Below are 17,601 nucleotides of genomic sequence, written 5' to 3' on the forward strand. Positions count from 1 at the left end.
TGGTCTAGAAACCAGGTGACTGTGAGTTCTAGTCCCACTTTGGGATGAAAGTTGCCTGGATGACTTTGGACCAATCACTCTCTCTCAGCCCGTGGCTGCTACTGCTGAGAAAATAGTAGGGGGAAGGAGCATTCGTATGTGCACCACCTTGAGTTATTTATAAAGTAATAAAGTTGGGATAAAAATCTAAAAAAATAGGTAGAGATCACTGAATGTGAAAGGCACATTTAGGGGAAAAAATGTTTCCCCGCTATGTGCATATGAAGGGGTGAGGATGCATGTAAAATTTGTATGAATATTTCTGTGTCTAACAGTTACAGAAAGTAGAATGCAGATTCATCCACCCTTCCCAAGATGGGGAAACAGTCCACGATTTCCAGTGATGCATCTTTTGGCTGGAGGCTACATACTTCATTTTACTTGTGTGCCAGCACAAGAAACAAAGTGGAATGTAACAGGTGCTGAAGAGACAGATGACTTAGTTATCAATGTAGTGTAGTGCAATGGAATGGAATAGAATAGAATAGGGAATGGAATGGAATAGAATAGAATAGGGAATAGAATGGAATAGAATAGGGAATGGAATGGAATAGAATAGAATAGAATAGAGAATGGAATGGAATGGAATAGAGTAAGGAATGGAATGGAATGGAATAGAATAGAATAGAGAATGGAATGGAATAGAGTAGGGAATGGAATGAAATAGAATAGAATAGAATAGAATAGAATAGAGAATGGAATGGAATAGAGTAGGGAATGGAATGAAATAGAATAGAATAGAATAGAATAGAGAATGGAATGGAATGGAATAGAATAGGGAATGGAATAGAATAGGGAATGAAATAGAATAGAATAGAATAGAATAGAATAGAGAATAGAATGGAATCGAATAGAGTAGGGAATGGAATGGAATAGAATAGAATAGAATAGGGAATGGAATGGAATAGAATAGAATAGGGAATGGAATGGAATGGAATAGAATAGAATAGGGAATGGAATGGAATGGAATGGAATAGAATAGGGAATTGAATGGAATAGAATAGAATAGGGAATGGAATGGAATAGAATAGAATAGGGAATGGAATAGAATAGAATAGGGAATGGAATGGAATGGAATAGAGTAGGGAATGGAATGGAATAGAATAGAATAGAATAGGGAATGGAATGGAATGGAATAGAATAGAATAGGGAATGGAATGAAATAGAATAGAATAGAGAATAGAGATTGATTGATTACCATACTTTCCAGAGTATAAGATGCAACATCCCCCCCCAAAAAAAAGGGTGAAAATCTGCCTGCGTCTTATACACTGAATACAGCACTTTCGGCCTCCTGAAACCCCACCCCATTCATCCCATTTTTCACAAAAATTGACATGCAGAGGGTTTGGGAGGCTTGTAGAATGCTCCTAAGGGCTGGGGAGGGCACAAATTAGGAGAAAAGGGCCCATTTTTCACAAAAATGGAGGCGTTTTTGCCTTCCCAAGTCCCCAGGAGCACTCTGAAACTCTCTGCATGCCCCATTATTTTTTGCAAAAAATGGGCCCTTTTAACGAAAAACAGGCCATTGTTTGCTCTTTTTTGCCCTGCCCAGCCCGCAAGAGCACTTTCCCAAACCCACTGCACACCCCGTTTTTGTGAAAACAACGGGCCAGTTTTTTGCCTCCCAATCCCCCCCCACACACACACTGCATTTTTGCCCTCCCCAGCCCCTAGGAGCACTTTGCAGGCCTCCCAAACTCTCTGCATGCTCCATTTTTCACAAAAAAAACAGGGCATGCAGACGGTTTGGGAGGCCTGCAGAGTGCTCCAGGGGGCTGGGGAGGGGAAAAACTTTTTTTAAAAAAATTACCTCTTCAAAATCTTGGTGCATCTTATACTCGGGTACGTCTTATAGTCCGAAAAATACGGTACCCATGTTTAGAAACCAGGATCTATTTACTATTGATAGAAAAGGCTGTGGAGAGCTGGAATAGAACTCATGCATCACTTCTAGATTACTGGGCACATTAGTAATTACCGTATTTTTCAGAGTATAAGACGCACCTTTTCCCCTCAAAAAAGAGGCTGAAAATCTGGGTGCATCTTATACACTGAATGCAGCATTTTTTGCCTCCTGAAACTCCACCCCCTTCACCAAAATGGCCATGCATAGCCTCTAGGAAGCTTTTAGAGAGCTCCTGGGAACTGGGGAGGGCAGAAATGAGCAAAAAATGGCCCGTTTTTTGCTCAATTTTACTCCCCCCAGCCCCCAGGATCACTCTATAAGCTTCCTAAAGGCTATCCATGCCTTTTTTAAAATGAAAAACGGGCCTGTTTTCATGAAAAACAGGCCACTTTTTACTCATATTTTTGCCCCCCCTCCTGGGAGCATTCTGCAAACCCCCTAAAGGCTATTCATGCCTTTTTTTGGGGGGGGGGGGGAACAACCTGTTTTCATGAAAAACGGGGCGTTTTTGGGAGGTTTGCAGAGTGCAAAAACTTTTTTTTTATTTGCCTCTTCAAAATATACTTATACTTCAAAAAATACATACTGGTTCTTTTGTTACCAAGGGTTTTTATACAGCGGGGGGAAAAGTCTGTTAATTATTTCAGGATATCATCAGCTATGTTGATTTTAAAAAAAGCACAATGAAGATTGATGTCAATACACTGCATTAAATTAGAACAGGCCCAGATCACTCAGAACGTTCAATTCTATACCGTATCTGGCACATTTAATTTGTGACAATTTCTGCTGAATAAATTAGCACTCTTGCAATGGAATTAATTAAATCAGTATTAAAAATACATTGAGTGCTTAGCATTCTATTGTGAGAAAGAATGGGGAACGGGTTCTTTTGGCAAATGTATCTCACCCACAGGAATAAGAGTCTCGTTAACCGCTCGCAGGAGTTTTAAGCAGCATTGCTTAATGCATTGGAAGTTTATTGAAATTTACGGTAACACTGCTAAGTGTCTCAGATTGCTTTATTAACTAGCCACGCTGGAGACTTTGGGCTCAGTTTGGAAGAAAGATGTAGATTCGTTGTAAAATATTTTTGCAGGCCTCTGCAACTCAGTGAAATCCTTGTCATGTGAGGTTACTAGGTACCAGGAAGAAAAAAACGAGGCTTTGCTAGAGAAGTATTAAAGCTCAATCACATGTACCTAGTTGCCCTTTAAAAGTCTAGACAGAAAAGCACAGTTACTCATGATCACTGCAACACACTCTACATGGGGCTGCCCTTGAAGACCACGTGGAAGCTGCACCTGGTTCAGAATGCAGTGGCATATGCAGTTTTGGGTGCTTTATAAGGTAGATGGTTCCCCTCACACCAGTGACATACAGTCAGGGGAGGCAGGGCCTCACCACTGTCATCATGAAAAAGAAAAACAAATTTAAAAGGAAAAAGGCTGAGGTAGTTGCTGCCAGAGTCACAGTGGATGACTCTGCTTAGTGCTTCACTGCAGAAGGAGGCGAGAGAACCACATGCCTCCTTTACTCTATATTTATGGTCACTTGAGCAGAGTTAAGCAAGGGTTAAAAGGCGAAAAATTCCTTATGCAAAGGAGGCACCTGGTTCTCTCACCTCCTCCTGCAGAGGGCACTTTTTTAAGAGGCTTTTTTAAAACAGTTAAGCAGAGTCATCCATTGGGGACTCTGGCAGCAGCTAACCCAGCCTGACCTTGCCTTTTTCTTTTTACATTTTTTACATTTTCATCATGGCAGACAAGAGGAGAGTTGAAATCCTCTGTGACACAGCTGGAAAAGGTATGTGGGTCCTGGGTCAGAGGGAGGGGGGAGGAATTCAAAATTATTGTAATTTGTAAGTAATTGTAATTTGTATTATTATAGGTAATTTGTGTGTGTGTGTGTTTTACCCGTCTCTGCTGGCGCATGGGCTGGCACTTTATTTTTTATTGTTTAAAGCCATGCCACCGCGCCTCACCATAGAGAGGGACACGCCTGCTTCCAGCCATACAGCGGGTCCCGCTGTATGGCCGGCACAGCAGCATGCACTTTAAAGTACCGGCCGCCTTCTGGCCATACAGCGGGTCCTGAATGGAAACAACAATTGCAATAATGGCCAAAGAATATGATGTTCTATGAAACCCATCTGGATAAGGAGAGGACAAGAGATGGCCCACATGAGCACAGGTGGCTGCTCCTCACAAGAAGACCACAGGATAGCAATTTTCCATGGGTTTGAGCACTGGGAGACAAAGGAAAAACCATCATACCCATAGCCATGGTGGAGCCATTTACGTGACACTAATTTTATTATCCTCACTTTCTAATCGCTTTTGAAAATTGCCTGTTTATTACCTTAATGCTATTAGAGATCTTCAGAATGACACGTTTGAAAAAAAATCACCACCTGGTGAGTTTTACCTTCATTCTTGAACAAAAGGAAAAAAAATAACTGCAAGCTTAAGAATTTAAGGAATTGGAAATAAATGGTAAAAAATGTAATAAGATTTTGACACAAGAAAATTATAAACAAATTAAGGGAATTTGGAATGTTAAGTCATAGACTGAAGACTTTACAGTTTTAGAAATAGAACACTAGAGGGGGCTAAGGTGCCTCTTTTAGAAGCAGTGACACCTCATCCAAATTAATGCTGGAGATGACAGAAAGTCAGATAGTCTTTCAACAAACAGCAGCCTGGCTGGAATCAATCGCAGCTTGTTTTGTCCCATCTTGTAATGGACTGTGAGAATAGCCTTGAGGAAGAAAAGAAAGAGACACAACCAAGGCAATGGCCATAATAAGAGCAGTCTCGGCCCACAGCAGGAAGGTAATTTGAGTAAGCATCTCAGACTTGAACCTGTCTAATTCTCTTGAAATAAAAGCAAAGAAAGGGGAGGCATAGCCAGAGTTTCAAACTTCTGTTACTATAACCCAGAGGTGGGTTCCTACCAGTTCGCACCAGTTCGGTAGAACCGGTTCGTCAAATCTACCGAACCGGTTAGAAGAGATTCCACCAGTGGACCCGGAAAGCAGGCCACACCTACAGAAGAGGTCCCAACATTTTTTGAAACCCACCACTGACACACAACACACACACACACACAGAGACTCACACAGAGAGAGAAAGAGAAAGAGAAAGGAAGGAAGGAAGAAAGAAAAAAAGAAAAAAGAAAGAAAAAAAGAGAGAGATGAAAGAAAAAAAAGGAAAAAGGGACAGAGAGACAAAAGGAAGGAGAGAGAGAGAGAGAGAAAGAAAACACATGGCCGGCAAGCCACTCCCACCAGGTCACATGGCTGGCAAGCCACTCCCACAAAGGAGGCTACACCCACAGAGTAGGTTCAAAAAAAAATTGAAACCCACCACTGCTGTAACCTGTAATAAAGGTTCTTGTAGTAGTCATGATTTTGGGGTCCATGTCTGACTTGCACCATATGGGTGACACATATAGTCCATTGCAGCTTTCAGACATCCATCCAAGATCTTGAGAGCATCTCCACCTTGGACTAGTGTAGCGATGTGCAGCTCGGTATCTTCAGTGTACTGGTGATGCCTCACCTTAGCTCAGTGATGGCAAACCTATGGCACGCGTGCCAGAAGGGGCATGCAGAACCACCTCTCCGGGCGCACCATCTATCACCTGTTGCTCTTACGGGTTCTGGCGTATCAGCCAGCTGGTCTCCGCGTATGCAGCAGCACCAGAAACTGGAAGAGCAGCTCTCTGGCACGCATGCGCATAATGGGAAACTCTTTCTGGTTTCTGGCATGCGCATGCATGCTGGCTAGATGGTCTTTGCACACGCATGTGTGCCAAAAACCAGAAGACCAGGTGACCAGTTCGTATGCACATACCAGAAACTGGAAGCTCAGCTTCCCAGCACACACATGCGTGCTGGGAAACTGCTCTTTTGGTTTCTACTTCTCCTGTACGTGTGCGCCAGGGAGCTGCTCTTCCATTTTCTGCTGCTTAACCACACACATGCACTCATTTCCGTTTCGGCACTCAGTGCTGAAAAAGTTTGCCAACACTGCCCTGGCTAATGGACGAGCTCTCAAACAGCTTCACATGGACATGGAATGATATGGTTGAGACAATTCGTCCTTGCAGAATCCCACAAGTGTGATATTCAGTTGCAAATTTCCTTTCTGGAGAGTCCTGCATTCGGAAAGTCCGCTTGGAGAAATGTTGTTGTGGCTTTCTCCGAAACGCCAAGCGGTCCATGGAAGCTTGTATAAAGCAGTTTGGGCACTGTTTAATGCAAACAATGTGTTTAACCTAGGCAGATCGTATGCGCTATAGAGTTTGTGTTAAAAACTAATCCTCTTTAGAGATTTCTCTGCAAAACAGATGCCATCACTGAAGCATTAAGATATGCTTAGCTACCTTTTCTCATTCTCTGAAAATGTAATTTACTTGTCTACATGGAAAGGTGATGGTTTTTTAAAAAAAAAAACCAAAAAGCTTCCTATTTTAGGACTGCCTTGACAGCAGCCAGGTCCTCCAAAGATGGATTGAATGCAATTTAATTCAGGCTTTCCTTAGGAGGACATCAGGCTGGGAAAGGCTGCTGCAGGCCAGAGGTCAGAAGCATTTTCCGTCAAAGACTTTTCAAAACATTGCAAAGTCATGACATCCCAAACGATTTCATCTCAATTCTTTCACTCTGAAGTCTTAGATGAACTCAGTGAAATATCTGCGGGCTTTAGGGATCTCATGCAAATCTGACCTTGAGGAAAGTTATTTTAATGTGAATTTAATTCAGCAGCAGCAGAGTAGTGACCAAAGGAATGATGGTTTACCAGTTTTGGTAAACCTTTTGTTGGAAGAAATGTCCTTCTGGGTTCAGTTCCAAGTGGGTCAAAAGACACTGGAAACATGGAGGCTGCTTGGAAAGATGGTTTAATGATGGACAGGACCACATGCCTTGGACCTCTTGGATGAAAAGAATGATCACATACTTCAAGATGTTGGGTGAAGAAGAAAAAAAGGCTTGCTAGCTGAGAGTCCCTGGGTTTTATGCCCTCCTTTGGGCCCCGCCCCTGGGCCTCCCACTCCTGTGCAAGAAATGCACTCTGATTGGCTGTCAGACTCCCATTGAGCCATGCAGGGGCAACTCTGTAGGCTGTGCTTTGAGTCCAAGTTTGGTTGAGCCTCGCTGCTTTGAGTCCAAGTTTGGTTGAGCCTTGGTGATGCAATGAAAAGGCTTTGGGATTCCTATTATGGCTCTGCCTGTAGATCTTTGTTATGTAGAATAGACTGGCTCAGGTCTTAATGGCCCATTGACAAAGGTGGGAGCAATGAGTTTCTTCCTCCCTTCTAGGGGGAGATATTCTGCCCTTTTGATATTTCCCAAAAGATTTCATCTTCTAGTAGAGGGGTGGGTATTAACTTCCTAACACTTTCTCTTGAGACTGGTATTGCAAAACAACTGTTAATCAGCAACTGGTTTTCAATGCTTGCTTTGAGTTGCAAAGGGCCAAACGGTTATCAGTGTAAGACTGGACAGGCAATTCGCTGAAATGTTTTTGAATATTAGTAGCTCAGGTTGGTAGTTATGTTGGGTTGAGCTCCAAGCTTGGCAATTTGCTTGCAAATGTTTCATCCCCATTTGAGGAGACATCTTCAGCAGGGCTGAGTTTCACATTTGATTGCAATGAGTTCGTCCCGCGTGCACCCGGCATTCCACCCATGCCCTTTGCTCAGGAGTGGCTTCCTGTACCAGTTGGTACCACTTCACTTCGCATATGCGCCCACCATGCATTGCTTGTGCATGCTCAGTTGACTGAAAATTGTTTTGCGCATGAAACACTGCTGGCAAAGGCAGAAGAGACTGGGGAACCGATTTGGGGGTCGTGGTCAGCCTGGGTCTTTTTTGTGAAAAGTTTTTTATTTTTCCTTTCAAATTCATTCTTAGAGATATGTACATTCTTATAATTGTTATTTAACATATGTCAATTCATATCATTTTTCCGCCCTGTATATTTACATTTTGATATTTTCTTATTTCCCCTCCCCCTATATTAATCATGTGCCGTCTGAGATATTTATTTCATGCTTTGTTCCTTTTTCTTTCTATTTATATCTTTTTTTTTCAAGCCACTCATAAAATCACCCCCATGTCCTGTAGTATACTGATTCCTCCTTGTCCTTTATTCTCAATGTCAACATATTCATTTCTGCACAGCCTAATATCTTCTTTATTACCTCCCCTTCCGATGGGATTTCATCTGCTTTCCAGTTTTGTGCAAATATCTGCTGGTTCTGTGACTCAGGCCAAATCACCACTACCGGTTCGGCCAAACTGGATCAAACTGGGAGCAACCCACCTCTAGCGTGTGCCTTCCATGCATGCGCCCAGCCTCAAAAATGTGCCTAAATAGGATGAGATAGAGCCGGGGTGGGGAGGCGGGCCTACCCACAATTTACACTACTGGTTCCCGTGAACTGGTCCGAACCAGCTGAATACCACCTCTGATCTTCATTGCGCTTTGGATTGTCCTTGTCACTGGCCTTTAAATATTTTTAGGGTTAGGGTTAGGTACTTAAAGGCCAGTGGTCCCCCAGACAATCACAGTCCAAAGCACACTGAAGATACCTCCTCGAATGGGGACGAAACGTCTGCAACCAAATTGCCAAACTCAGAATAATTCAGTAGAATAATTCAGTATTGGCATAAGTGTCCCTCCTTTTTTTTAAAAAAAAATAGTGAATGTTTTTGGTTGATCTGAGCAAAATTAAGAGAAAATGTTGATGGTTTACAGAGCAGTATTTGAATAACTTTTTGAGAATAAATATGGCCTGTAGATGGTGCAAGGAAGCTAGGTTCTCATACCACTGATATTGCTCATCTAATATCATTCTATTTTCACTCTGCTCCTTGCAATGTTTACATTCCATTTGAGTTCATTTATACTGTTGTTCGGAGACCACCAATGACCCCTCATTTCAACCCTGAGCAACAAACATTCTCCTTTATTGATACTGCATACCTGCCTACCAGATGTGTCCTCTCTTCAGCAGTGTGTGGACTGATAGTAGATTTGGTGTGGAGAGAACTTCAGTGTCTGGTGTTTTATCTAGCCACTAGCTCTTGCCCAGGTATTTGTAGATGTTGAAGGGTTTTGTCTGACAGAGTGCCATTGAAAGGGACCTTTCTTCCCCCTACACCCATTACCATCATCCCTGCCCTCTCCTTTCACCCCCTCCCATGTGCTCCTCTTTCCCGCCCTGCCTACGATCCTGGCACTTCGCCCCAAATCCATCAGGCGCTTCCCATTGGTCCACTGGAGGGTGAACGTCATGGCTGGCTTTCCAGAGGAAGCTGAAAAGGAACTGACATCACAAACAGTTGCCACTCTAGGATGCCACACTTGCTCTCCTTAACGGCCCATGCGTTCCAGAGTTATGCTTGAAAACACATACACACACAAAGATACACCCCAGGGGTGTCTTACCACCCCCTAGTATTTGTTTCCATAGAGTAAGTCATCTGTGTACCATGTTTGGTTGAAATTGCTCAAGGTGCTTCAGATTTATGCACATACATACATACATACATACATACATACATACATACGATATAAATAAAAATCATAATAAAGAAAGAAAAGATAAAGAAAAGAATAAAGAATAAAGAAGGAAAGAAAAGAAGGAAAGAAAAGAAAGAAGAAGAAGAAGATGTGATGTCTAAAATTCTGCAAACACAAGTTATATGGAGATGGTTGATCTGTCTTCATGCCTTTGATATCACAGTCTATGTTTCATGGGCATATAAACAGGAGGCAAGTACCACAGCCCTGTAGACCTTCAATGTTGTTGCTAGACTAATTCCTTGATGTTCCCATACAGTGGGCGCAGTCTACTGAAGGCAGAACGTTCCTTTGCTATTCTGCAGTCAACTTCTATATCAATGGACACGTCTAGAACAAGTAACCAGTAGCATTCAATAAGTTCTGGGCAGAGAAGAGTTTATTATTGCTACCTATAAACAAGAATCTAGTCAAGTAATGATCAAAGTTCAATTGGTGCTAGATGAAGGTGAGTGGAAATCATGGGGGGGAGGGGCTGGACTTTGTGGCAACACAATGATTCTAAACTGATGAGACATTCCATTCCGTCTTCTAGCTCAGCCTGCTCTTGTACAGGAGGTGGTGCATCAGTTTGTTCCTTGAATATTGATGGCTGTCACAAGTCATAGAAAATTTGTCCATAGATTAGCGTTCATTTCATCCCCGCAGCCACGTGTCTACATTTTATGATGGTTTGGCTGAAACCAGTATTTACCTCCTTTATGACTGCAGTGCTCACTTAACGACCGCTACAAAAAGGCTCCCAAAATTGGATCGGTGACACACCTGATTGAACAACTGTCATTGCCTATGACCATAATGGGAAGTCTTCCTCATGGTTGCAACTCAAAGATTAACTCTACTGACTACTGACTCACCTCTCTGACTCTAAGTCAGTATGCAGGGCACAGTCATAGGAGTTTATGTTGAAGGCCCTCGTGCAGTTACTGTATGAATGTATCAGCTGCTTGTTCTGCTAAAGGGCAGTCTTTTAGAATTACATACATACATACAATACATTAAGGCATGCTTCCTTTGATAGTGTCTGTTACAGACTCTTGACTGTGAAAGCAGTCAAATCAGGCATTGAAAATTCTCCTCTGATGCAAAACTACAGGATATTATTGTTCAACTAAAGATGTATTTTCTGGCACTTTGCAACTTTTAACGAAACGACTGAAGTATTTCTAAGCTTGTCAAATCAGTGGAAAGGGGCTTATTCAGCAAGAGTTGCACAAAAGTTTTTGTAAATTCAAATTAGCTCTATGTAACATTTCTATGTAACATTGGGCGATGCGGTGGCTCAGTGGCTAAGACGCTGAGCTTATTGATCAGAAAAGGCGGCATTTTGGCGGTTCGAATCCCTAGTGCCGCATAACCGAGTGAGCTCTCATTACTTGTCCCAGCTTCTGCCAACCTAGCAGTTCGAAAGCACATAAAAATAGGGACCACCTTTGGTGGGAAAGTAACAGCGTTCTGAGCACCTTCGGTGTTTAATCACGGCGGCCACCTCACCACGGAGATGTCTTTGGACAGTGCTGGCTCTTTGGCTTTGAAATTGAGATGAGCACCACCCCCTAGAGTTGGGAACGACTAGCACATATGTGCAAAGGGAGCCTTTACCTTTTACCTTTACGCTTGCCTGCTGTAATGGAAAAGACAACAATTGGATAGATGTTTAGGGCAATAATATGCAATCCTGTTCAATCTGAGAATGGACTGTATTCTGGGGATTGCATTTATAAAATTGGATACATTTGTAGCAAGGAATTGACAGGGTCTTGGATAAAAATAGAAATTAATGAATCAACTTGATTGGATTGCGCACAAAAGCTAAATAATTTATGTTTCTTTCTGACCGAATATTAAAAACTCCTGGCCTTGGGCATCCGATTTATGCTTCACTTTCTGATGAACATGTCTAGGAAGATACAAGGCTAAAGATTTTAAAAAAAATTGCTTTGGAGCAGGTATGGGCACTCACACTGCATTATTGATTGGAGGTTGAATATCCAGTGGCATTGAATATTCTGCTTCTCAAGACCACAAGGAGACAGTAGGATGTAGATAGACTTTTAAGAATTATTTTTCATTCTGTCTGCTCTTTGTCTAACAGATTGCTTTAAGATATAGTACCTTTCTTCCCGGGGATCTACACACAAATGGTGCTGGATTCTACCCTTGATGGGATATACAGGTAGTCCTCAACTTACGACTACAATTGAGCCCAAAGCTTATGTTGCTATGTGACAAAAGTCTGTTTAACTGTTGTAAGTTGAGGACTACCTGTAGTTAGCTTGTGCTAGATTTTGCTTCTTCCTGTAATAAACAAATCTTCTTTTTGATGTAGTTAAAAAAGCCACTTCAATAAACCTTGAACGTAATGGTCTCAGGAAAGCTACCTGCAGACATAAAATTCTCCAAGCACCAATGCGGCATCTCTGTATAGCTTGCCTTGTAGCATTCTTTCCCTTCTTTTGTCCAAGGACAAGGGTCAGCAAACTGCGGCTCTGGAGCCACATGCGGCTCTTTCCTCCCTCTGCTGCGGCTCCGTCACTGGTCAGCATCACAATTTTGAGAGGAACTTCCGGTGCGGTGGTGGGGGGGAGAGAAGCACAGTGCGCCAGGAGAAGACTCTATGGCAAGGGGAGGGTTTTCCACTTGTCTCCACAATTGATAGGGCTTTCAGTTATGACAGGTAGAGGAAAAAGTAGGCTGCGCTAGGAGACTCTATGGTAGGGAACTGGACTTCCAGTCAGCTCCAGAATTGAACAGGGGGCTTCTGGTTAGGACCTTTGTGGCTCCCGGTGTTTTCTTTTCTGTGGGAAACGGATCCAAATGGCTCTCTGAGTGTTTAAGTTTGCCGACCCCTGTCCAAGGAGAAGGAAATTGTATTCCCAAGATTTTGAGATAGACTGAAATAGGCACCATCAATCTCATGAATTCACCAGGAGCCCAACAACAGAGCAAACAGAAGTGCCTTGAACCAGCAGCAGGAACCGTGGTATTCATATCTCAGAAACGTCTTGTGCAATTCGACCCAAGGATTGGATTTGTTGTGGCCCGCCAGCAGAGCAGGCAGCAGAGTCGGGCAGTGGGGAGGTTGGGGAGGAGCACGGGCCAGTTCTGGAGGCTGGGGAAGGCTCGGACGAGGGCTCTGCTTCGGAGGCAGAGATGGGGCCAAGGCCGTCTGACAGTTATCAGCTGCCTTCGGAGGTAGACAGCAGTGAGGCAGAGGAACAGCTGGAGCCTATTCCCAGTGTTCACATGCGCAGAGCTGCTAGAAGAAAATAACCACTCAGAACTCAGGGTTGACTTGGGAGTAAAGCAGAGGTGGGTTCCTACCAGTTTGCACCTATTTGGTAGAACCGGTTTGTCAAATCTACCGAACCGGTTAGAAGACGTTCCACTAGTGGACCCGGAAAGCAGGCCACACCTACAGAAGAGGTTCCAAAAAATTTTGAAACCCACCACTGGTCTTTGGATATGATTATTCTACACTATCATGCTCATATTTATAAAACTCAGTGCCTCTGTGAAAGGTAAGGATGACTACTGCGTTTGTGGTGCAATCAGAACATTGCGTGTGTTGAAGTTGTTTTAACGCAAACCAAAGATGCCTTTTAAAAAACAAGTTTACATCATATTCTTATGCATGCCAGTGCTGTGTGTGAGGTAATTTAAGGTGGTTCTGACAAGTGTCGTCGGCATCTTCATATCTGGTCACATGGGCGGCAAGCCACTCCCATCCGGTCACATGGGCGGCAAGCCACTCCCACAAAGGAGGCCACACCCAGAGAGTAGGTTCGAACAATTTTTGAAACCCACCACTGGAGTAAAGCCACTGGTGGACGGTGAATGGACCTCCCATAGGAAATAAAAGAGGAGCGAAAGGGGAGTGGGCTTTTGCAGGAAACAATTCATTCATTCGTTTCAGGAGTGTGAAGATCTGTCCATTTATCTCAGAGACTCTGTGCTCAGTCTTTCCTTGCACAGCACCTCATTTGGAAAATATTTACGTGGCAGCTTTCCAAGATAGATAAGGTCTGTGGTCATAAATTCACCTTTGAAAGACTGTTTTTACCAGGCCTTTGCTGAATGTGAATGAGAGGAATTCACATTTGTTTAATAAAAGGGGTTTTGTCGGGACCAGGAATCGGCTTCGTGCTTTTTGGAGAAGCCTAGGTCAGAACAGGATTATGAAAACAGACACATATTATTGCACATCCAGTGCTGCTAGGTTGGGTTTTTTAATTTTCTGGATACACGTTGTGATGAATTGCATGGTGTCCATATTGAACTTGAGAGGTATGATGTAGTGGTTTACCTATGTCAGGCAAGCATTGTACATTGTGTTGTTCTTGGCACTCTAAAGACCACGACGTATTAGTTTGAGACTCTTTCCCATAATAGGAATTGTTCCATCATAGGTAAGTGATTTTCTAAGTCAAGTGATTTATGGACTTCAGGACCAGTGGGCAGTGATCTGCGTTACTTGGAAGATGAAGTGGCCAGGGAGGAGTTTGCTAAAGTCTATGGAGTAGCCCTGCGAGACGGTTTTCAGAATGCATCTATTGTTACCTGGGTTTGATAGATGGGAGAGTTAGATTTATGCAGGCCACAGCTGTGGCTCACCAGAACTTTTGAAAATTATGCAATGTTTGAAGTTGATGGAGCACTTCTGGGAAAAAGGGAGAGGGGGGTGGGAGAAAAAAGGGTATCCTGAAATATCTATGGAGGTTCTCAGTCATCCAGGTCATGGTTGTCCCAAAGGTGCTTTTTCAAGAGGCAACTGGGTTTTCACTTGTCACCCAAGAAGCTCACCCAAGTCTGAGATAGACTCTGCAGTCCTTTCTACAAGGAGAACCCCACCCAGATATTTGTTGGGCAGAAAGTTAAATACTTCAACCATGTTTGTATCTTTGCAAACTAACAAAGACCCCAACAAGTATCTCCTTCAGGCCACATAATATGGTGCACACATGGAAACCCGCTAAGATGTGTAGATCTTATGCAGTACATTATTCTACATCTTCTGCTGCCAGGCCACTCCCTCCCTCCTGCCCGCTTGCTGCTTTTCCCTGCTGGCTGCAAAGTTGACCAGGCAGGCCTGGGTTGAAGCCGGTGGAGAGGGGAGGATAGGCTAGCGTGAATGTTGCTTACCTGTGTAGGCAGGAGGCGGCAGTTCTGTGGATCCACATGGCGAAGGTGAAGCAGGGTGAGCTTTGGAGCGGGCGGGGGCGTGGCCAGCCAGTGCAATAAAAATTGCTCTGCACATGCACAGAAGCAAAGCCCAAGACGGCGTCATCTATGGCATCGCTGGGAGAACTAGTTTGGAGGCATGGCAAGCCTGGGTCACTGCTGGTTCCTCTGCCAAACCACTACTGGTTTGGCCGAACTGGTCCGAATGGTAGGAACCCACCTCTGCTTCTGCGGATGGAACGCACAGATTTGCAGTCAAGGAAACACACACACACACCCCTAAATCAGTTCAGAAAGTTTGGAGGAGCCACAGGACGCAGCTGAACACAAGGTCTGTTGCACGCTTGATAGTATACTTTCTCAATATTGGATCCAAGTGTATAATGACGTGTATATTGCAAGTGTATAATATCCAAGTGCATAAAGAAGAAAGGGATACTTTAAAAGAGAAACTGCATATTTGTCCGAGAGCAGAGACTGGTTATAACTGGGGTTTGAGTGGAGATTCTTCCATTCCAGGCCAGTTTTTCATCAACAGGGGCTCTAGCTCCCATCTCTCGTTTTATCCTCACAACAACCCTGTAAGGTAGGTTGAGTTGAGAGAATATGCTGGGTCCAACCAGGGACTTTCATGGCTGATTGGGGGGGGGGGGGGGAGAGACATGAACCTGAAATTGCCAAATTCCAATTCAGCCCTTTAAGTGGGCTTGCCAGGGTGTGTTGTGGGAACGTTCCCATGTATTAAAAGGATTAAAGAACCGGAGGGGGGAAAAAGGCAAGACAATACAACGTGCTTTTTGTACAGCCGGAAGGCTAAGGGGAACGACAGCATTTCATTTGCCTGTCAGTTGAAACCTGCAATAAAAGTTAAGCAACAAGCGCCGTCTTTCAACGGGCGTTACTCAATCGCGCAACGAGGCGACGAAATCCGCAGATCCGCAGGGACGACGCGGGGACCTCGAAAGCTCAACTCCCACGCGTGACACGCGCCACGGTCCTTCCCCCCTCACCCCTCCCCAAGTTAGCGCCCTCCAGATACCTTGGACTTCTCCTTCCCATCATCCTCGGCTGGGGATCCTAACCTTCGCCCGAGAAGGGCGAGAACCGGACGGCGAACGTCCCCCGCCCCCATCCCCAGCCTGAGAGTCTGAGCAAAGCAAAAGTCGGCCCAAGCCTCGCCCGCGATCGCCTATCCTGCCTGCGACGGCGGGAGGAAAAAAAAAAAGCTTATTTTCCCAGCCCGGCGATGCTGAGCGCCGTTACTCGCCCACCCATAGCCCGTGCGCCCAAGGAACGAAGTGAACTTCTCTCTCTCTCTCTCTCTCTCTCTCTCTCTGTGTGTGTGTGTGTGGATGTGGCTGTGTGTCCGTTTGTGCGTGTGCGTGGACACATCCTGCCTGCGACAGTGAGAAAAAAACAAGCTGGTTTTCTTAGGCTGGCGATTGCTAAGCGCCGTTACTCGCCAATAGCCAAAAGGGCTTCGACGGTCGTGCGCCCAAGGGAGAGGTCGGCGGCCCTTGGGGACGAAGAAGTGAACTTTTCAGGGTGTGGGCGTCTTTCTGTCGCACTCTTGAGTCTGTGTGTCTGTTTTTGCGTGCCGACACATCCTTCCAGCGGCGTATCTCTCTGTGTGTGTGTGTGTGTGTGTGTGTGTGTGTGTGTGTCTGTGGGTCTCCGTTTGTGCGTGCGCGTGGACACATCCTGCCTGAGACGGTGAGAAAAAAGCAGCTGATTTTCCCAGGCTGGCGATTGCTGAGCGCCGTTACTCGCCAATAGCCAAAAGGGTTTCGGCGGTCGTGCGGCCAAGGGAGAGGTCGGCGACCCTTGGGGACGAAGGGAACTTTTCAGTGTGTGTGTTTTGTGTGTGTGTGTGTGTCCGTGTCCTTTTGTGCATGCGTATGGACACGTACTGCGATGGTGAGAAAAAGGGCGCTTATGTTCCCCGGCTGGCCATCGCTGAGCGCCGTTACTCTGCAATAACCAAAAGGGTATCGGCGCCCTTACGCCCAAGGGGAGAGATCGGCCGCCCTTGGGGGACGAAGAAGTGAACTTTTCAGGGTGTCTGTCTGCCTGTGTGCGTCTGTGTGTCTCCATTTACGCCTCCCTTTGTGCGTGCGTGCAGGATTCCGGGTTGTGCCACGTGCCACCCCCTTCACCTCCCGCCGCATCTCGCTTCCCCACCACCATCCCCGCTCTGCAGTGCAGGCTGACGGCCGGCAGGTGACGCCGCCGAGCCTCCTTTTAAAAAAAAAAATCCCGAAAGAAAGAAAGGAAGGAAAGAAGAAAAAAGCCGGGCAGCGCGTTGCGACCCCCGGGCTGCATGTCAGCCGAGGCAGAGAGGAGGAGGCGGTTATAAACTCCGCTCGGATCTCTCCTCGCCCTTTCTCTCCACACCCGCCCCGCCGCTCTCTCTCTCTCTCTCTCTCTCTCTCTCTCTCTCTGCGGTACTTTCTCTAAAGGTCGCTGCAGGGGTGGTGAGTGGGCGGCCGGGCGGCCGGCGTTGCCTCTCCCGCCAGATCCTCTGCGCAGTTGGCATCTTCTGGTCCAGGAGCCGAGAAAAAGCGGACGCCTCGGCGAATCGCGGGGCTGCCCGGGACTTCTGGCGAGGTGAGAGAGCCCAGAAAGAGCCCGAAGTGAAGCTCCGGGGTGACGGGTGGGTGGGTGTGGATTTTCAAGCGCAGCGGTGGGGACTGGCCGAGGGTTGGAGAAGCGCAACCGATCGCTGGAGAGAGGTGAGTGGCTCTCTATCCAAGAAGCGGTGGATTACTTTCCTGGTGATCATCCTTGCCCTAACCGGGGCGGGATGGGATCGGGGTGGGGGCGAGAAAATAATGACTTAATCAATGTTTTCCCCCTTCGGAGGGTGCTGCTCTGCGG

The 17,601-nt window shown here is 45.3% G+C and overlaps 1 protein-coding gene across 1 annotated transcript in view; it reads left to right on the forward strand.

Moving 5' to 3' along the window:
* The first annotated feature begins 17,130 nt into the window (after positions 1–17,130).
* Positions 17,131–17,601, forward strand: part of RERG (RAS like estrogen regulated growth inhibitor) — a 137,692-nt gene continuing 137,221 nt past the window's right edge. The window contains exon 1 of the mRNA XM_032220636.1: positions 17,131–17,331. The gene's annotated coding sequence lies outside the window, so the exon portion shown is untranslated. The remainder of the gene's footprint in view (positions 17,332–17,601) is intronic.

The sequence above is a fragment of the Thamnophis elegans genome, chromosome 7 (genome assembly GCF_009769535.1).
Source record: "Thamnophis elegans isolate rThaEle1 chromosome 7, rThaEle1.pri, whole genome shotgun sequence".
In the NCBI taxonomy this organism is placed as follows: Eukaryota; Metazoa; Chordata; class Lepidosauria; order Squamata; family Colubridae; genus Thamnophis; species Thamnophis elegans.